The following is a 23,632-nucleotide window of genomic DNA, read 5'->3' as shown; positions in this document are numbered from 1 at the left end:
ACCTCGTGTCACTTTCGTTGATCTCACCATTCGTACAAAATGATGTATATTCCAATAATAGTTTCTACGGTAAGGAGGAATACCGAGAGAGTTCGAGAATAGGGAGCGACAATGAAGTTCAACCTTCTTAACTCTTAATATTACACATGTGTATATGGTAGCAATGAATTTTGACAATCTTTATATTATTACACGTGTACGGCGACAACAATGAAGTTTAACCTTCTCAATATTGTTACAAGGTGTACAAAATATATCTTTTTGTATTTATCTTATCCTATCACATCAGCCTCTCGGTTTTTCTTTGTTCGCATTGATTAGTATGTTACATTTCTAGTGCGCATTAACGAGGAGTAGTGATTAATAGCGGGGATCAAAATTATATGTACAGATTAATGTTAGGGATAGACCTAATAGCTGCAAATTAAATATTGGGGATAGAAGGGACAACCATGTTCAAGAAAACTAGGCCTGAATACATTTCCCTGAGAAACCGACATGGGGGGTGCTGACTTTTCACTTCGCCGGAAAATGTTATGAAAATAACTGTAAAATCAAACTTCATACTATCATGCGGCATTAATTCTCCGAGTTGTGATAGGTTCAGATTTTAGCATTTCATTGGTCTCATGATGTGTCATAAATGATATTGTGGTAGTACTTTCTTGAATGGTTGAGGACCTGAAAAATGGGGCAAAAGTAAAGTTTAGTGTTCTTAACACTACTATTTTACAGTGGTGTTCTTTTAGATGTTTTATATCTAGTCAACTTATACGTTCTTTTTTTTGCTTGTATTAATTATGCTTAATTGTAGTACAAATTACAATGAAGTACAGATTAATACCATGGATGTAGATTAGAACAACAATCAATACCATAGATAGAACCAAGGGATAAAGTGTAAAATCTGTAGGATAACGTTGCATAGAAAACAAAAATTTTCCTACCGCGAACACGCAATCCAAGCCAAGATGCAATCTAGAAGACGGTAGCAACGAGGGGGTATCGAGTCTCACCCTTGAAGAGATTCCAAAGCCTACAAGATGAGGCTCTTGTTGCTGCGGTAGACGATCACTTGCCGCTTGCAAAGCGCGTAGAAGATCTTGATCACGATCGGTTCCGGCGCCACGAACGGGCAGCACCTCCGTACTCGGTCACACGTTCGGTTGTTGATGAAGACGACGTCCACCTCCCCGTTCCGGCGGGCAGCGGAAGTAGTAGCTCCTCTTGAATCCGACAGCACGACGGCGTGGTGTCGGTGGCGGTGTAGAAGTCCGGCGGAGCTTCGCTAAGCTACGCGGGTAATATGGAGTGGAGGAGCAAAGCTAGGGTTTGGGAGGGGGTGGCCGGCCACTCAAGGGGGCGGCCGGCTTATGGTCTTGGGGTGGCCGGCCCCTCCCTTGGCCCCTCATTATATAGGTGGATCCCAAGTGTTGGTGTCCAAGTCTTCGAATAAGACCCGAAACCAAAACCTTCCATAGGAGGGGGAAACCTAGCCCAACTAGGACTCCCACCCAAAGGTGGGATTCCCACCTCCCATGTGGGGTTTGGCCGGCCCCCTATGGTGGAGTCCACTTGGGACTCCACCCCATCTAGGGCTGGCCGGCCATGGTGGTGGAGTCCCATGTGGACTCCACCTTCCTTGGTGGTTTCTTCCGGACTTTTCTAGAACCTTCTAGAACCTTCCATAGAACCTTCCGCGACATTTTATTTCACATAAAATGACATCCTATATATGAATCTTATTCTCCGGACCATTCGGAACTCCTCGTGATGTCCGAGATCTCATCCGGGACTCCGAACAAATATTCGAACTCCATTCCATAATTCAAGTGCTACCATTTCAACATCCAACTTTAAGTGTGTCACCCTACGGTTCGAGAACTATGCGGACATGGTTGAGTACTCACTCCGACCAATAACCAATAGCGGGATCCGGAGATCCATAATGGCTCCCACATATTCAACGATGACTTTAGTGATCGAATGAACCATTCACATACATTACCAATTCCCTTTGTCTCGCGATATTTTACTTGTCCGAGGTTTGATCTTCGGTATCACTCTATACCTTGTTCAACCTCGTCTCTTGACAAGTACTCTTTACTCGTACCGTGGTATGTGGTCTCTTATGAACTCTTTCATATGCTTGCAAGACATTAGACGACATTCCACCGAGAGGGCCCAGAGTATATCTATCCGTCATCGGGATGGACAAATCCCACTGTTGATCCATATGCCTCAACTCATACTTTCCGGATACTTAATCCCACCTTTATAGCCACCCATTTACGCGAGTGGTGTTTGGTGTAATCAAAGTACCTTTCCGGTATAAGTGATTTACATGATCTCATGGTCATAAGGACTAGGTAACTATGTATCAAAAGCTTATAGCAAATAACTTAATGACGAGATCTTATGCTACGCTTAATTGGGTGTGTCCATTACATCATTCATATAATGATATAACCTTGTTATTAATAACATCCAATGTTCATGATTATGAAACTAATCATCCATTAATCAACAAGCTAGTTTAAGAGGCATACTAGGGACTTCTTGTTGTCTACATATCACACATGTACTAATGTTTCGGTTAATACAATTATAGCATGATATATAAACATTTATCATAAACATAAAGATATAAATAATAACCACTTTATTATTGCCTCTAGGACATATCTCCTTCAGTCTCCCACTTGCACTAGAGTCAATAATCTAGTTTACATTTGTAAAGATATAACACCTTGGCCTTCCGGTGCTTTATCATGTTTTGCTCACGGGAGAGGTTTTAGTCAACGGATCTGACATGCTCAGAACCGTATGTATTTTGTAATTCATTTGCGTCTCAACGCGTCACTCATTTCCAAATGAGTCGGCATTTAATATGTTTGGTCTTCTGGTGGAACCTTAATTCCGCGGTCTGAAATATGTCACTAACATTGTCACACACAATATAGCTTCAAAGTTCTGACTCTGTCGGAACTACACCAAGTTCTCAAAGAACCTCTTGACTTAACATCCTTTGTCATTGTCAAAACAATGACATACTCTGCCTTCTTTTGTAGAATCCGTCACAATATTTAGAACTCTTCTAAATCTAGCATAAACTACTTCTAGCTCATTGTGCTACCTTTTAAACAATACTTAGTCTAATTTGAGATTGAAATTATATTTTATATGTGACAAAACCAATATCGGTGTAACACCTTACAGCGATTTGTTTGTCATTTCTTCATACAAATATATATATATATATCCTTAGTTCTTCTAAAGTACTCAAGGATATTCTTACTGTTTGTCCAATGATCATCATATGAATCATTCTGGTATATGCTCATAACACTTTATAGCACATGATATCCGATTGTGTACATATTATTCGTGATCTAAAATCACTCATGTGTTTTTACTCATCGAGTGTCAGACACACTCAAGTCTTGTTAATCCTTCACATGACAAGAACATTTTCTTAATATTTCTATATTGAACTACTTCAATATCCATTCTATGTACTTTGACTTAAACTTATTATGTGTTTCAATCTATCTTCATAGATCTTGACACTAGATATGTTTCCGTCCATATCCTTTCATTGAAATTAATTTCTCAATGAAACCTTTTAATCAAGTATATAATTACATCATTTATAACCAACTATATGTCACCTACATAAAGTATTATAAATATGTCTTAGCGCTCCCACTTAATTTCTTGCAAATGCAAGCCTCTTCATCGTTTCTGATGAAATCAAAAAACTCTTTGACTATTTCATCTGGTGAAGATTCTAACTCCGTGATACTTACTTCATCCAATTGAAGCTTGTATAGCTATCTAGTATTCCACGGACCAGCAAAATTCTTGGTTGTATCTTGTATACATACTTCTGTTAAGTAGTGTATTTTGCCATCCTACTAGCATATCTCATAAAAGAAATATGTAGTGATTACTAGAATAATCCACATAGACTATAAGCATTGCTACGGAAGATCTAATCTTATCGTATTCAACTCTTTGAATTTTGTCGTAAACAATTTTTCGACAAGTCAAGCTTTCTTCAAGGATATTTCATCCAAGTCTATCAATTTCATAGATCCATTTACTTTCATAAAGTATTCATCTATCTTGGATTTCATGGCGTATAGCCATTTTAACGGAGTCAGGGCCCATCATAACTTCTTTGTTTGTAGTTGGTTTATCATTGTTCAAAATCAATCCTTTGTTCATAAATCATTTATTTGATCACAAAGTAAACCATACCTACAAGGTTCAATATGTACTTCGATCTCCATGGCTAAAACACTTTGTAGTCATGGGAGCCATGATCGTCGTGGCCGCTTCCGAAACAAATTCCGATGCTGCGCTACTCTGATCATTATGCTCAGGTTCATAAACCTTATCAAATTATATTGTCCTCCCACTCAAAAACTTCACTCGAAACAATTTCTCGGAAATAAGAAACATTGACAAACACTTTTGTCTTTGTCTCGTGGGAAGAATTCCCAATGAAATCTCTGGGATAACCAACAAAGACATTCATCCGATTTTGGTTGACTCTTAGGGTTTATACCCATGCCATAACTTGTATGGTGTCATTTCAACGGATCATGATGATGCTCTATTCAGTGTAAAAGCGGTAGTCACTAAAGCATAATCCACAAAAATATAATGGCATCAATATTTTATCTCATCATTGATCCAACAAAGTTTGGATATATCTCTTGGATACTTCATCATCACTATGATACTCCAAGAAACGTAAGTTGTAGAACAATTTCATAACTCTCTTAGATGTTCGCTAAAACTCGTAATTCAAATATTTCCACCATGATCCAATCATAGATATTTGATTTCTATTACGATGATTTCCACTTCATGCTGAAATTTATTTGAATCCTATTCAAATGTTTCAAACTTTTCCTTATTGAATATATCCACATATATACTCAATTCATTGTTTGAAAGTTTTCATGAAGTAGAAGAATCTTTCGCACACAACTATGCCCAGTGAACCACATATATCATTATGTATGTTTTCATTAAGTTAGTTGCCCGTTCAACTCTTCGGCCTATGAACGGTATTTCAGTCATTACCTTTTAGAAAAGATTTTGCAAGTGCCAAACGATTCAACAAATCGAATGACTCCAAAAATCCATTTTCATGGAGTTCCTTCATGCGATCCTTTCTAACATGACCTAAATTGCGGTTCCACAAATAAGTGGAATTCAAATCATTTGCCTTATGGCATTTTTAGCGTCAGTGTTATGTATGTGTGTTTCACCATTTAAGATTTATAATAACTTATCCATCATACATGGAGTAATGTCATAATTTGAACAACTCATTGTTTTCATTTGACCAGAGCAAAATAACAATTTATTAAGCTCTTTATTATAAATCCTAAGGGCTAGATAGAATGCCAACGACGAACATAATAACACTTTATTTTTGTTCCAGGCGAACATTCTTATCATATTCCTTGTTAGTCACTTAGGCCATTGTATTCTTGAATTGCGTTGTTTTGTATGACACTTCATACCAACCAATATGGTATTAATACCCAAGAATTTCATTGTGTGACTTAACTAGGAATACAACCATAACATGTATATCATTTATATACACCGAGCTAGACTTTCTAGTCTTTTCTTTTCGTTGCCAAAATATCTTTTGCAGTTTCTCTTTTAGCTTTCCTCATTATTCGGAAAAACATTTCAACATCAATAACTTCTAGGTTTGTTGGTCAAATACCAATAACCTTGAGGTTCTTACTTTGAAGTTGATCATCATATGACAAGTGTTCTAGATTTCACATATTAGTAACTATGATGAACAATTTCACTCATAATTTTATCCATCAATTCATGACAACTTTTTGAGACCATGTCCGTACATGCTAGGCTCATAAAGTTTAACCTTAGTATTCGCATGTGCAAATCAGGCTTGCACCCATTGTAAGCACACGTAGAATCTATAACACCCGATCATCACGTGATGCTTCGAAACGACGAGTCTTAGCAACGGTGCATACTAAGGATGATAACTTCATGGATATGCGAATATCATTAGTGCCCCAATAGCTGGAGGATTGTGACGTCTTGCGTTTTCAACCTTCATACATTCCCATAAAACTTATGAGTTTATGTAGTCTCACCAAATTATATTCTATCATCTTGCAATAAGGTCTTAGATATCACATATATCTCATACCTTGATTATTTCTGAAAACTAAATTTTCAGCTCCTTATTTTTCAAACATATTTGAACTTTCAAGTTTCATGGAGACAAGATAACTTTAGGTACTAATTGAAACCATAGCTCTTTGAATCAACAATGTGAGGTTTACTAAAAATTTGCAATAGGACTTAATCAATTCTTGATTCTTTAACAATACGGTACCAATCCGTAAAGTTTCTTGTCAGATTTTAACAGTATTTCTATCTCAATAACAAGACTAGCGCATAGTAGTAAACGGATGCTAATACTACAAATTAATTCAAAATACTACTCAGACTATGTTTATGATAATTAGTTCATGTTTTAATCTAATTACTAATGAACTCCCACTTAATACAACATCCCTCATAGTTGTTAAGTGGTACACGATCCAAATCCACTACACCAATAACCGATCATCACGTGAGATGATGTAGCTTCAATGGTGAACATCAACATGTTGATCATATCATCCATATGACTCGTGTTCAACCTTTCGGTTTCCGTTGTCCCGAGGCCATGTCTATACATGCTAGGCTCGTCAAGCAAACCCAAGTATTCCGCGTGTGCAACATGGCTTACACCCGTTGTATGTCAAGTTTTATCACACCCGATCATCACGAGATGCTTCAAAACGTCGAACAATGCAACGGTGCATACGAGGGAAGAACACTTTATTATCTTGATATTAATGTGAGGGATCATCTTATAATGCTACCGTCGCGATCTAAGCAAAATAAGATGCATAAAAGGATTAACATCACATGCGGTTCATATGTGATATGATATGGCCCTTTTGTCTTTGCGCCTTTGATCTTCATCTCCAAAGCACGGATATGATCTCCATCATCTTCGGGCATGATCTCCATCATTGTCGGCGTAGCGTCAAGGTTCATGGCGCCGTCTTCATGGTTGTTCACCTCATGTAGCAACTATAACAACTACTTTGAAATACTACTCAACATGAAAATTAAAGACAACCATAAGGCTCCTGCCGGTTGCCACAATACAATAATGATCATCTCATACATATTCATCATCATATCATGGCCATATCACATCACCAAACCCTGCAAAAACAAGTTAGACGCCTCTAATTTGGTTTGCATATTTTACGTGGTTTAGGGTTTTCGAGAGAGATCTAATCAACCTACGAACATGAACCACAACGTTGATACTAATGTTTTCAATAGAAGAGTAAATTGAATCTTCACTATAGTAGGAGAGACAGACACCCGCAAAGCCTCTTATGCAATACAAGTTGCATGTCGAACGAGGAACAAGTCTCATGAACGCGGTCATGTAAAGTTAGTCCGAGCCGCTTCATCCCACTATGCCACAAAGATGCAAAGTACTCAAACTAAAGATAACAAGAGCATCAACGCCCACAAACCATTGTGTTCTACTCGTGCAACCATCTATGCATAGACACGGCTCGATACCACCGAAGGATAACGTTGCATAGAAAACAAAAATTTTCCTACCGCGAACACGCAATCCAAGCCAAGATGCAATCTAGAAGACGGTAGCAACGAGGGGGTATCGAGTCTCACCCTTGAAGAGATTCCAAAGCCTACAAGATGAGGCTCTTGTTGCTGCGGTAGACGATCACTTGCCGCTTGCAAAAGCGCGTAGAAGATCTTGATCACGATCGGTTCCGGCGCCACGAACGGGCAGCACCTCCGTACTCGGTCACACGTTCGGTTGTTGATGAAGACGACGTCCACCTCCCCGTTCCAGCGGGCAGCGGAAGTAGTAGCTCCTCTTGAATCCGACAGCACGACGGCGTGGTGTCGGTGGCGGTGTAGAAGTCCGGCGGAGCTTCGCTAAGCTACGCGGGTAATATGGAGTGGAGGAGCAAAGCTAGGGTTTGGGAGGGGGTGGCCGGCCACTCAAGGGGGGCGGCCAGCTTATGGTCTTGGGGTGGCCGGCCCCCTCCCTTGGCCCCTCATTATATAGGTGGATCCCAAGTGTTGGTGTCCAAGTCTTCGAATAAGACCCGAAACCAAAACCTTCCATAGGAGGGGAAACCTAGCCCAACTAGGACTCCCACCCAAAGGTGGGATTCCCACCTCCCATGTGGGGTTTGGCCGGCCCCTATGGTGGAGTCCACTTGGGACTCCACCCCATCTAGGGCTGGCCGGCCATGGTGGTGGAGTCCCATGTGGACTCCACCTTCCTTGGTGGTTTCTTCCGGACTTTTCTAGAACCTTCTAGAACCTTCCATAGAACCTTCCGCGACATTTTATTTCACATAAAATGACATCCTATATATGAATCTTATTCTCCGGACCATTCCGGAACTCCTCGTGATGTCCGAGATCTCATCCGGGACTCCGAACAAATATTCGAACTCCATTCCATAATTCAAGTGCTACCATTTCAACATCCAACTTTAAGTGTGTCACCCTACGGTTCGAGAACTATGCGGACATGGTTGAGTACTCACTCCGACCAATAACCAATAGCGGGATCTCGGAGATCCATAATGGCTCCCACATATTCAACGATGACTTTAGTGATCGAATGAACCATTCACATACATTACCAATTCCCTTTGTCTCGCGATATTTTACTTGTCCGAGGTTTGATCTTCGGTATCACTCTATACCTTGTTCAACCTCGTCTCCTGACAAGTACTCTTTACTCGTACCGTGGTATGTGGTCTCTTATGAACTCTTTCATATGCTTGCAAGACATTAGACGACATTCCACCGAGAGGGCCCAGAGTATATCTATCCGTCATCGGGATGGACAAATCCCACTGTTGATCCATATGCCTCAACTCATACTTTCCGGATACTTAATCCCACCTTTATAGCCACCCATTTACGCAAGTGGTGTTTGGTGTAATCAAAGTACCTTTCCGGTATAAGTGATTTACATGATCTCATGGTCATAAGGACTAGGTAACTATGTATCAAAAGCTTATAGCAAATAACTTAATGACGAGATCTTATGCTACGCTTAATTGGGTGTGTCCATTACATCATTCATATAATGATATAACCTTGTTATTAATAACATCCAATGTTCATGATTATGAAACTAATCATCCATTAATCAACAAGCTAGTTTAAGAGGCATACTAGGGACTTCTTGTTGTCTACATATCACACATGTACTAATGTTTCGGTTAATACAATTATAGCATGATATATAAACATTTATCATAAACATAAAGATATAAATAATAACCACTTTATTATTGCCTCTAGGACATATCTCCTTCAAAATCACCGTAAGAAGTGACTACCATATTGGTGAACAAGTAGATCTGAATATGTTGTGGATGTACATTTTCTCGAGGAATACAATGCTTCGGTTCTTTCCAATGACAAACATGAAGTATAATTACGACGATGGAGAAATAGAGATCTGAATACATTGTGAATATACATTTTATTGAGAAATAGATCGATAGGAACGATGCTTTTCACTACTCATAGTATGATGGGAAATGGTATAATTACGAAATTTATCCAAGAGAATTAATTGGGAAGGATCAGATGGGGGATTTCAACTGTTCATGGGTCTCTTGATCTAGTTTATTCTTGACCATTGTGGATGGTTTTATGTTTCCACTAGGTGTGTTTTGGCGGACAATGACCCAATTGGATGATTAAAGATTGTGAAATTAGGTAACCAAACTTTCAATTTTGTCGGAGTTTCGACAAGACAAGGCATGTAGTATTACTTCCCCAAGTCATTTCGGGTTAAGAACCTAGTGTCACTTTCATTGATCTCACAATGCGTCCAAAATGATATAAAATAGTTTATATAGTAGTGTGGAGCGTTGAGGATCCGAGAATAAGAGCAACAATAAAGTTTAATGTTCCTAATATTACACGTGTATGCTAGCAATGAAGTTTAATATAATGAACATTACAAGTGTATAACATTACAGTTGTATGGGAGCAATGAAGTTTAACATTCTTAAAACTTAATATTGCAAATGTACAAAACCAACAAAGTTTGATGTTCTCAATAGTGAAAAATATTTGATTTTGTATTTATGTTCTTCTATGAGCCTCTTGCTTTTTATGGTTCGTAATGGTCATGTTACAGCTGTAGTACACATTAGTGATGAGCAAAAATCAATAGCGAGGCTTGAACTAAGATGTAAAATTAATGTTAGGGATAGACCAAATAACTGCAAATTAATATTGGCGATAGAACGCCCACAAAATGTTTGAATCATCGGGTAAAGGGATAACCATATTCAAGAAAACTAGATCTGAATACTTTTCCTCAAGAAACCAATATGGGCGGCGCTGACTTTTCACTTCGAGCAATAAAATATTATTATGTATTGTACAATCAAACTACATATTATCATGTGGCATTAGTTCTCCGAGTTGTGATATGTTACAGTTTTGGCATTTCATTCGTCTCATGATGCCTCTGAAATGGTATTGTGGTAGTAGTTGCTTGGTTGAGAATCCGGAAATTCTGGCTATTTTTATTTTACATGCTTTCTATCTAGTCAACTTATAAGTTTTTTTTGGCTCATATTTAATTATTTTAATATTTATAAAAAATAATACTTCCTTAGTCCCAAAATGTGTTGCATGTATTTTTTAGTCAAAGTCAAATTTTGTAGAGTTTGACCATGTATAAGGACAAACATATTAATCCTTGCAATATCTATTGCATATATCATGAAAATATATTTCATTGTGGTTCTCGTAATATAAAATTGATATCGTAGATGTTGATACATTTTCATACATATTCGGTCAAACCTTAATTTTTAACTTCCACTAAAAAGTATAAGCAACATAATTTGGGATAGATTTTTCAAGTAAGAATTTATACCATGGATGGAGTAGTACTAGAGATAGAATTGAGGGCTAAAAATCAATATCTAGGTTAGAAGTGACGACCATATTGGAGAACAGATAGATACAAATACCTTGTGAATGAGAACCAAACTGAGGTTGGGTGGCTAGGAGGGTGGTTGTACCCCCAGCCACCAGAGTTCAAACCCCAGGTTTGACATATGTGTGTCTTATAAAGACGGAATATTCATTCAGTGAGAGGCGACGTTCCCGTGGACAACGAGGCGTCTGTGGTGACTTCGTCAATTTCAAGATCCAATCCGTCAGCTCAGTCTTCAGGAGGTGCTCATAGGGGTAGGGTCTGCGTGTGTGCGTTCATAGGGGTGAGTGTATGTGAGCGTCTACGTTTGTACTGTGTTTCTCAAAAAAAAAATACGTTGTCAATATGCATTTTCTCGAGAATGCACTTTCTCGAGAACTAGATAGGGGCGATGATTTTCACTATGCTAGAAAAAGTATAATTCAGATTATTTCCTTTAAGATGCACCGTGTAATTGTAAATACATTAGTGACAATTTATAATCATGTTTGAAATTTATCTTACGACGGGTTTTATTTACTATTTTTTGGTGTGCTAGTTGCCTATCTATATTTGTCTTACTACTATGAGTATGATATAAAAAAAAACATGTAAGAACTATACTGGGAAAGAAATGATCCGCGCACATTCTCAATATGCACTTTAATTTCTCAAGAAATAGCCACGCCGATGACTATTCAGTACGACGGAAAAAAGTATACATACAATATTTGGACAAGCAAAATTCAGATTATTGTTTAAGATTCCACGTCAAAGAATGACTCACATTATTGTCTTCGAGATGCACCATGTAACTGCAAATGAGCCTGTTTAAAATCTGCCTTACCATGGGTTTTAATTACTATTGTAGTACTTTGTGCTACGTTGTAGGTTCCCCATCAATATTTTTACTGCACATATGGGTGTGATAAAAACATGCAAGAACAACATAATCGTAATAAACAGTCCACAATGGCGCTGTGGATGCCGTTTTTTTGTCCACCCGATGAACTCCAAAACTCAAATACCTTAATCTCTAGGAAGCTGGTACATTCTAGTATAATATAATGACTCAGACCAGAGAAAGGAAGAAAGACACAACGATTGGGACACACAAACAAGTTTCCAACTTCCACAACACCAATATTTTAAAGACCTTTCTCCCTGACCACAGAAATCCACAAGAAAAAAAAAATTAGTTAGCTCAATTTGGAGCTGTCTTCGTCTCCTTTTCGTCTTGGCCGGTCCAAGTCAATGGAGGTATGGCCATATTAGCAGCAGACAGCGGCGTTTTCCGAATTTTCAATTGTAGTGTGCACATGCGTAGCAATATGGCATCATATCATTTGCATCCAATGTGGTGCAATACCTGATGCTGCGACAGTGCGCTCCCCATATCGTGCATCTATTGCAAGATATGTTTGATATATTCCCTCTTTATTGTTTCGATCCCTCGTTTAAAAACGCTCGGTCGATTGGATCGGAGTATTTATGATTCAGTTCTATTTCAGGTCTTATAGAATTTCTAGAGTACATTTTATTCTCTTGAAAAGTAGTAGCATTCCGTACTCCCTTTTGCCAAAATGTAGTGTGTATCAGCTTTTTTCAAAGTGAAACCGAGTAATCTTTAACCAAATGTATACATGAAAATACCAATATTTTCGAATATCAAATTCATACCGTTAGAAACATCACGAAGTATATTTTAATATGGTATACATTAGATATTGTAAATATAGATAATTTTCTTAATATATTAGATTAATGTTGATGCACTTTGACTTTCGCAAAAACCAATACCCATTGTATTGTATTATTGCAATAAGAGGTATTATAGTCACTCAAATATAAATCATAGTTCAGTACTTCCTCCATTTATAATTGCGTTGCATGCATTAGAGTCTGCACAAAGTCAAACTTCCTAACAAAAAAGTTCAAAATATCTGGTCAAGTTTTACAAAATTCACCTTTTTGTAACTTAAGTCAGCGGTAATTAGATGATTGAGGGAGTATAATATATGTGCCATGAGTTGTACTATTGCAGGCTACCGTGGTCCAAATTTGATGCCGACCTTACATAACAACAGTGGCAATATTTTGTCGTTAAATTTCTCCGTCTGCTCTTGCGATTCATTAAGTTTTGCTTTTAAAGGAAGACTACTGATTAAGTTAACCTAGTTATGCTATGGAGGGAAGGTGTATGTTTGCTACCTGTGACCGATACGGAATATTGTATAGATGCTTACGTGTCTATGCTACTTGTGTTCGTTTGTAAGGAGCACTTTTCGGGAATTTTGATTTGGCTCCCGGACGATATATGCTTCCATCACCTAGGAAATATATTTTTAATTAAAAAATAATTCTATAAAAAAATCGCATGTACATGTCATTATTCTATATGTGTTCGAAAAATTTCGCGATAAGATGATATTGTTTGTGGTAAAAAAGGTAAAACACGTCTCACAAAAAGCCTTATTTTTATCACTAATTTTTCTACACAACTCAAAACACATGTCAATTTTTCATGGAAAGACTTTGTGCGCATGTAGCGTGTGAAGGTGTACACCTGAGTTTTTCGTTTGGAATTTTTAGACATTTCAAAATATATCAAAGGTGCATTTTAAAATAAAGAGAGCATATGCACCCAAGAGCCAAAACATCACTTTTATATATGACCACTAAACGAAACACCACCAGTGAGCTTCTTAATCAAGTTTTTAAGTATGAGGCCACTTGTAGTTGGGTCTTGATACATCTCAAATGTATCTATAATTTCTTATGTTTCATGCTAGTTTTATGATGATACTCACATGTTTTATACAAACTTTATGTCATTATTATGCATTTTCCGGCACTAACCTATTGAGAAGATGTATTTTCCTGTTTTCTGCTGTTTTTGGTTTCAGAAATCGTACAAAGAAAATATTCTCGGAATTGGACGAAATCAACGCCCAGGGTCTTATTTTTCCACGGAGCTTCCAGAAGACCGAAGAGCATACGAAGTGGGGCCACGAGGTGGCCAGACCACAAGGCGGCGCGGCCAGGGAGGGGCCCGCGCCGGCCTATGGTGTGGGCCCCTCGTCAGCCCTCCGACTCTGTCCTTCCTCCTACTTAAACTCTCCGTCGCGAAAACCCTATCACCGAGAGCCACGATAGAGAAATAGTTCCAGAGACGCCGCCGCCGCCAATCCCATCTCGGGGGATTCAGGAGATCGCCTCCGGCACCCTGCCGGAGAGGGGAATCATCTCCCGGAGGACTCTACATCACCATGATCGCCTCCGGACTGATGTGTGAGTAGTTCATCCTTGGACTATGGGTCCATAGCAGTAACTAGATGGTTGTCTTCTCCTCAATGTGCTATCATGTTTAGATCTTGTGAGCTGCCTATCATGATCAAGATCATCTATTTGTAATGCTACATGTTGTGTTTGTTGGGATCCGATGAATATGGAATAATATGTCAAGTTGATTATCAATCTATCATATATGTGTTGTTTATGATCTTGCATGCTCTCCGTTGCTAGTAGAGGCTCGGCCAAGTTGATACTTGTGACTCCAAGAGGGAGTATTTATGCTCGATAGTGGGTTCATGCCTCCATTGAATCTGGGACAGTGACAGAAAGTTCTAAGGTTGTGGATGTCTGTTGCCACTAGGGATAAAACATCGATGCTTTGTCTAAGGATATTTGTGTTGATTACATTACGCACCATACTTAATGCAATTGTCTGTTGTTTGCAACTTAATACTGGAAGGGGTGCGGATGCTAACCCGAAGGTGGACTTTTTAGGCATAGATGCATGCTTGGATAGCGGTCTATGTACTTTGTCGTAATGCCCTAAGTAAATCTCATAGTAGTCATCATGATATGTATGTGCATTGTTATGCCCTCTCTATTTGTCAATTGCCCAACTGTAATTTGTTCACCCAACATGCTATTTATCTTATTGGAGAGACACCACTAGTGAACTGTTGACCCCGGTCCATTCTTTTACATCTGAATACAATCTACTGCAATCATTGTTCTCTACTGCTCATTGCAAACAAACATCATTTTCCACACCATACATTTAATCCTTTGTTTACAGCAAGCCGGTGAGATTGACAACCTCACTGTTAAGTTGGGGCAAAGTATTTTGATTGTGTTGTGCAGGTTCCACGTTGGCGCCGGATTCCCTGATGTTGCGCCGCACTACACTCCTCCGCCAACAACCTTCACGTGGTCCTTGATTCCTACTGGTTCGATAACATTGGTTTCTTACTGAGGGAAAACTTGCTGCTATACGCATCATACCTTCCTCTTGGAGTTCCCAACGGACGTGTGCTTCACGCGTTATCAGGCCTGACTATACTATTAGCCTAGTGGATTTTGACTATTTTCGGTGCGGTAGATTAAGCAGTTAGGCATGACTTGGGGAGTGCGTGTGTGGGTTTTATTATTGAGGTCAAGAGCACCGATGAAACGAGTTCCTCTATATCCAAAGAAAAAAGAACGATGAAACTAGCGGTCAGTCAAGCTGACGATGAAAAATAAAGTGGATTACTAGGTCCCGTTTGGAACTAAAAAACATAGCAATAGGAAAGATGCAGGAATTGAGATGCCATGTTATGATGGATTCCTACCAGAATGAGAACCACATGAAAACTCCAAAAATGTCATTTGGATGTCACACATGAATCTTACACACAAGAAAACATGAGCTCAGAGCAACGTTAGCTTTCATCTAAACAACACCATATATATGATTTTTTTCAAGAATCATATCCTCCAATTTTGTTTTTACTTATTTCTCCTTTGTTGCATACATATACGCGGTTGGATCGGTCTCTCTTTCTGCCTTGGCGGATTAATGGTTGCTTGATCAACCGAGCCGAGCCGGTAAGGGTCGATCCGCTACCGGTACTTTTCCTCGATCAGCTGGCTGTTACTGTCGGTTCGATACAGATAGAAGCTCTTTTCCGTCCCAAATGACTTGTAAGAGCATCTCCAGCCGCGTCCCCCAAAGCGTCCCCCAAAGGGATTTGGGGCGTGCCGGACCAAAAAACCGTTCCAGCCGCGTCCCCCAAAGCCCATTTTTGTCCGGCGCCCCCCCATACGGTGTCCGGCGCCCCGAGCCCGCCCCGTCCCACAGGGGACGCACCGGGGACGCCGGACACACCGAAAAGCGAGGCGGGGAGTGGCGGGGCCGACTCGTCAGCGGCACAATAAATTTTAACCTAACCGTCGCCTACCTCGCGACGGAAGTTATTGGCGCGCAGCGACGGTGCAGTTCCCGCAGCGACGGTGCAGTTCCCGCAGAGCCGCAGCGACGCGTCCCGTCGCGCCTAGCTCTGCGTGCCGGCGTTAATGAGCGCCACCGCTCCTCCGCCTCCCTCCGGCCTATAAAAGGGCCGCCTCTCATCGTCCCTCTCACACACAAACCCTAGCGCCTCTCTCCCAAACCCTAGCCGCCACCATCTCAACAAGACTCGACGCTAGGTCTGGTAGAGGCGGAGGCCGACCTCGCGGCCGTGGTCGTGGCCGCGGCAGAGCTGAACGCTCACCGTCGCCTCCCACGCCGTCGGCTTCATCGTCGGAGATGGACGTGGAGCCGGACGTGCTGTTCGAGTTCGTCCTCGTCCTCAAGGGCGACCCGCGCGGCATCTAGAGGCTGCCGGACTCCTTCGCGGACTATGTCGCCGGCGACGACCGCCCGCGCACGATGCATCTGCGGGAGGCTGCGTGCGGCTACTACCGGTGGATCGTCGACGTGATCTACGACGCGCGTGGCAAGATGTACCTCAACATCGGCTGGGAGAAGTTCGCGCGGCACCACAACCTCGATGCCGGCTTCATCCTCCTGTTCTACTTCGGCGACAGGGACATGAGCGTCAAGATCTTCGATGAGACGCGCTGCCGCCGGGACTACCACGATGACAGCACCGACGAGGAGGATGGCTGAGTGTTGTTTCTTCGCAGCGAACACGTGCACGGAAGTTTCTAGATGTTCGCCTCATCGGTAGAACCAACAAGGGCCCCATCCTCCTGCTTGATTTTTCAGTTTAGGTGACTGGGTGTGCCCACGAGTGTTCTTTCTTAGCAGCGAACACAGGAAACTTTCGATGCACGGCCTAGTTAGGTTTAGTTTTTTTGCAAAATTTTATATTTGTGTCCACCATGGTTCAAACTATGTATTAGTTTGTGGAAAACCATGTTCCAAACTGTGTCTTCGTGTAAACCACGTTCCCAATTATGTATTAGTTTGTGAAATTTGAAATAAAAATATCAAAAAAATATTTTAAATGTTTGGGAGAGGCGTTTGGGGGACGCGGCTGGGGAGCGACGTCCCCCAAAGACGACGCGAACAAAACACGTCCTTCAAACGCTCAATCCGGCGCGGGTTGGGGAACGCTTTGGGGGACACGGTTGGGATGCTCTAAGCGCTGCTACTTGCTAAGAATAATAATCTGAACTTGTAGAGCAAGCAAGTGCAGAAATAGATGAGAAGCTGCACGTACATATAGCAGGCGATCAGTGGTAGTAGTAGTAGTGCTATGTTTGTCTGGCATGTTTTGGACTCGATATTTAGAAGTGTCGTGCTCTTTTCGGAAACAGGGCGGGAACGGATATGTACGGGCCGGCGCACCTAGCCGTCACGCGCGCTGCGGGCGTGCGTGCGTCGACCGGTCTGCTCGATGCCGGTGGTGACGAGTCAGCAGGTGGAAGAGTCCGGTCGTCGCCGCTCGTGCCCAGCCGGCAAGACTCCACCTTCTTTCACGCGCTCGATCGGAAAGCAGCGACGCGGATCATATATCACCTTCTGCCCGCGCACGCAAAGCTTAATTTGAGCATCTCCAACAGGCACGCTATATAGACCGCGCTGCAAAAAAACGGTCGGTATGCAGCGTGCTGGAGGAATTGCGCGCTCCAGCAGGCGCGGTAAATGGCGTGGCGCTGCAAATTTTTTTGCGCGCGTTGTGTTTTGCATAATCCGGAGCGCCATATGTGACGCGTCGGCTACAGCACGCGGCATCGCTCGTCCACGCGTGAAAAAAACCCCGCGCTGAATCTTCCTCTTCCGCCTCGCCGCCCACCTGCGCAATCCCTCGTCTCCGCGCGGCCGCCGGCGCAATCCCGACGATGGACGGGTCCTCCGACAACCCGGCGACCCCTCCCTACTCCGTCCCGCTCTCCGCCGCCGCCGCCGCGTCCGCAGGGCCGCCGCCCACAGCAAACCCTAGCGGTAGCGGCGGAACTATGTCATATTGTGTGTCGTTCTTGAACTATGTGATGTGTGTTGCACTTTGTGTCCATTTATTCATGATTTACATGTAAGTGTTCGATCTTGTGAGATGCATAGTAGTGTTGAAAGTTGTTTTCCGAGCCCGCGCGCGCTGTATTTTGGCACGCCCGGCGGAGGTAAAATTTTACCGCTCGCGCTGGCGCTGTATTTTAGCGCGTCCGGCAGGGCGAAAACCGGCCCAGGCGCGCCAGCGGTTTACAGCGCACCGAAAGGGAGGTTTAGCGCGCCGGATTTTTGCGCGCCTGTTGGAGATGCTCTTACGCGCAAAGCTTAATTTGCCTCCTTAGGCCATCTTCCGTAGCCCGACATAAACAGACGAAAAATGTCCGTTTTAATCCCGCACGGATAGAAAATGGGTAAACCTCTAGCCCAGCGGTCTGACGAATAGTAATCGATTTGTCCGCGTCGATGTATTTGTGGCTCAAATTTGGATTCGAATTATGTTACCATGGGAGCGCCGTGGATGGTGTTAAGCTTCATGCACTAGCCACTTAAACCAAAAGTTCGAACTGATGGAAAAGGCTAGGCAATCTACTTATACACTTCAACAGATGGTACCTATCCGCTCCCTACCACCTCAGCCCGCCTGGTAGTAGAAGATGGCCCGAATCATGTCTTCTGCGATGGCGCGCTTCGACTTCACCGCCGCGCCGAGGCTGGTGGGCAGCGGTTCGGCTTCTACGCCATCATTGGAATTGAAGGCCACCGCCTTGGCCCGAATCATGTCTTCTCCTGCGATGGCGCGCTAATTCGACTTCACTGCCGCGCCGAGACTGGTGGTCAGCGGTTGGGCTTCTACGCCGCCATTGGAATTGAAGGCCACCGCTCGACTGTCCTTTTTAAGATCATCGGCAATGCCCCTATCATTGCCCCCTTGCCACATTCAACGAAGCCTTCCCAATTCGCCGGCAACCGCGTGTCGAGCCGCGTCCCTGTGGCTGTGGACGAGCCTGCAAAATCCGAGAGCAACAAGCTCTTCTCGGGGAGGAAATCCCTGGATGACACCGACCACTTCCTAGACTACCTTGCCTACATGGCCGAGGTGGCCAAGGAGGAGGGAACACTGGACGGGCTCCCAGTCCAGCTGAATAACATGGACGAAAAGGAGGCGTCGAGGCTCACAATACTAGTATGCCAACAACGGAAACGACCGATCACATACCAGCTATGACACTGCGGCCAGGCTAGCCTTACAAGCCTCAACCACACCGCTAATGCCCTCACCGTTGCCTGCTCCTGCTGCAGCCACTCCTCATGCGCCGATGATCACCATGGACACGCTCCCGCCCAACTAGGCATGGAAGATGTCCGACGCCGACTAGTGGGCTAGGATCGGTTTGAAGTCCTTGGAGCATTGTTTGTATTTTTTCTGCTTTATAACTATATAAATTATGTTGTCTTATCTGAGAAATATATGGAAACCAATACATTTGTGTCGGGCCGTTGAGGCAATCGCTTGACCCAAACGACATACGAGGCAATAAAGCTAATTTTATGTCTGCGGTCTGATCCGAATGAACCGAAACAGACACTTCTTGTGTCCAAAATGATCGAACCTCGCATCATCCATTATCTCTCACCCCATTCGATCAGGGTCAGTGTTCCGGCCTTCTTTGTTCATGTACTACTTACTTAACTGACAGGAGCGATCGAAAGACGACGTTGGTAGCAAGTCATGAGGCGCACGCTGCGACAAAAAGCACCGTACTACGAGAGATGTACCCATCCATTTTTGGTTAGGTGGGCTCTGTGTTACAAAAGGAGTGGCACTATATGTGCACCGTGATGCATGCATGCTTCCTTCGACGGAAAAAAGGAAGAGCGCGCGCCATGATCAAGATCCGTCGGTCGATCGGGCGAACTTTTTATTACACACTTCACCGATACTAGAGCCTGGAGGGTGATGTCGGAGTCGGATCAATCGACTCTCTCTCAGTGCTGTTGCTGCCGCTCTTCTCTGTTTCGGATGCACATGCATAATGCTTGGGAATGAGACGGTTTAGGGGTCAAACAAACGAGATCACACCCCTAGCTCTACACATATAAAGCCTAGAGATATGCTTGATGATTGGACTAGCCACGACGAAATCTTTGGCTTTCCCGCTTTACCACCCAATTAACTTTACGTTATATATATATATGCTTCGATCAAGCGGCAACACGGCAATGACTGTGCTTCAGCAGCGAAAGGTCACTTAAAAGCCGAGGTCACAGCTGCTTGGTCGTTCAAGGGGGGGCTGTTAATTAAGGTGTGAAACCAAGCTACGGCTAGGAGCTCTAGCGAAAGGCTACTTTAATTAGCCATGCTCAATTAGCATCGACTTTTCAGCTAGACTACACAGAGAAATCGATTAACAATCGGAGATGGTCGGGGGTGGAGTCGAACGATTCCTTGTCGTGACGTTGGGTATAGCGGCTTTGACCATCACTTCTTCGGAAATCCAGGAGGAAGCTAGGGTTTCATCGTGGCTGCTGTGTTAATTAGGTTGACCCTGCGCGATCAGTACCGTAGTTTGATGTCTCTCTGTCATGCTTGAGAGTCGTCGTTCCACGACAGATTCTTCATGGTAACATCGTTCAGCTAATGAAGCTGCTGGCCTGCTGCATATGTTGATCTTTCCATATGCTGCCGCGCTCTGACGAAGTATATATTCACTATCGACAGTCAACACTTCAATCGTCATGTTCTGAAATCTGAATCTTATCTTACGTACGGTTCACCCATGCATGGTTTAGTCTTCCTGCTTCCTGTCATCCTGTGTGTCAACTACACCAGATTTATTAACCTACAATAAGATCAGGTAAAAGCACGGGACCTCGATTTCCACCGACGGGTACACGCACGTTTCCGGTGACACAGTTTATCCTAAATATATAGTACTCTTTCGTCTACAAAGTTCCCTATAGTATCGAGCCAGCGATCAGGCACACACCATCTACGTACACTACACAACTATTCTAATCTCACTTGCTTAGAGTAACGAGCTCGAGTGCGATATTCATAATTAATTAAACAATACTAGCGTGCGTGATGGAACATGGCACCCTTCCTCGGCGGAAGATACTCAAGTTTAATTAACAACAAAGCCGTGCTTAGTGGGAACACAAGTACACCCTTGTCATCTTAATTTGCTTTCCATCGTGGGACGCCTCCTTGTTTCTTTACCTTTGCTGTGCTAGCTTCCAAAGATGCTTGTCCGGGAAAAAAGTTTGTGAATCAGATCAGATTTGATTGAGATAAATGGTCCGGAAAAAAGTTGGTATATCAGATAAGATTAGATTGATAAATATTGCTATCGAAATCGCGTCATGTCACAATGCATCACATTGTTTTTAAAATATGGCTACACGCTACTCATTCCGTGGATGATCTGGAAAGAACGCAACGGCTGCGTCTTCGACGGCGCAACCCCCTCCGTCCCCGGCGTGGTCACCAAGATCCGTGATGAGGCAAGCACCTGGGCAAGAGCTGGAGCACGAGGCCTGCGCGTCGTCTTGCCGAACACCTGGGATGTACACTGATTTTTTTGCTTGTTTTGCTTGTTCCCTGTTCTGCCCCTTCCGCGGGTTGTAACTGATAAACTTATGCTCTCCTTCTTTTCAATGAAATGAAAAGCAAAGGCTTTTTGCGTTTTCTCGAAAAAAAAGAAAACCAATCATCAAAATCTCCAGGAATGTGTACAGTTGGCCGGCAAAAAACGAGATTATCGTGATCCACCGGTATCAAAACTCGAATGCTAACAAACCTTTCGGATCGAAAATATCGTGGGCGTAAAATGTATTTTTCTTCCAAGCAACGAGGGCCAAATACCAACCCGCAAGTGGAAAATGGAGAGTAAGTTTGATAAAACCACCGCTATTGTTGATAGGGTTTCACAAAACCAAAACATAGGAGATTTTCCCCAAAAAATTCAAACTTTTGATGTAAGTTAGCTAAAGAACACTCTCATGATTTAGTAAGCTAGACACATGTTTTGACACTCATCGACCACAAGTCAGGCAGATGAGGTGGTTCTAAACATTGTTTTCCTAAAGACTGAACACGAGCTAGAACAAACTTGAACTAATTAACAAAGTTTTTTCGCATTTTTGTCTTTTGGGTTTTTTTCTTGGAAAATTGAACTATTTTAAAAATCTAGCGAAATCCCAGTAATTCAATATAGGTATGCCAGCAAGTTTTTCAAATATTCCTGATCGAATATTTTTTTATTGAATTTTGGTCAATAGTTACAAAAGTGATAAAACTTACAAAGGCATGCAAAAATTAGCTCATATTTTCACAATTTACTCACTACTTGTGGTTTAAGAATTTATTTTTCTGTCACTTAAAATGCTTGACTTTTTGGGAAAAGGTGGCCAAAAGTTGCAAAAACAATGCGAAAACATTGTTTGGTTAAAGTGTGCTCAAGTTCTTGTTCAGTGTTGAGGAAAAACAAGAAAGATCCGCCTCTCCTGTCCACATAGCACCTGATTTGTCGGCGTAGGATGTCCAAGGCTGTCAATATAACTGAATCATGAGAATTAGGCTCTTTGAGAAAACTTACCCCAAAAGAGTTATCGGTTTTTGAAAACTAATCTTGATAATTATTATGGATTTATGAAATAATAGACCCAAATAGTTATAGTTCTGTGTAATTTGCTAAAAATATAACTTACATATCCATTGTGAATAACCAGTTGATACAATTTAGGCCAAATTTTGCTAATTCTCAGTTGACTTGAAAATATGTTAGATGCCATTTAAATCTAGAACCGTTGGATTTGCATTGTGATTACTGCACCAAATGAGTTTGTAATTGGGTTGTAACTGAGATATCTTTTCAGTTGCAAGTGGTTGTAACTTAGGTTTATTAATTGTAGGTGAGTTGCAACTTGCAACTAAGATATTTAAGTTGCAAGTGGAGTTGAACTTGTAGTAAGAAAATGTTCACATAGTAAAATATAATTGAGGTAATTGCACCACTCCTACAAGAACAAGTTCTCTTGGTGCATTTTCATACAAGAACTTGCAAAATGTGTTCCGGTGGTACACCAACTTACACTTTGGGTGCATATTCATACAAAACGTTGTGAGGCTGACACTTGGCGTGCCATGCTGGATCGTAAACTTTGCAACAAGTCCTTAGAAAATAAAGAATTAGCAAATCGCTGTTTTTCTGATCTCCCCAGCCATGCGTGATCCAGCCAAAGGCCAGTCACCGCCTTTTCTCCGACCTCCGTCTTCTCTCGAGCACACAACCCACACACGCACTAAGCCGAGCTGAGCTGCT

This window comes from Lolium rigidum, chromosome 3 (genome assembly GCF_022539505.1).
Source record: "Lolium rigidum isolate FL_2022 chromosome 3, APGP_CSIRO_Lrig_0.1, whole genome shotgun sequence".
Classification (NCBI taxonomy): Eukaryota; Viridiplantae; Streptophyta; class Magnoliopsida; order Poales; family Poaceae; genus Lolium; species Lolium rigidum.
Note: the sequence above shows the minus strand (reverse complement) of the source record.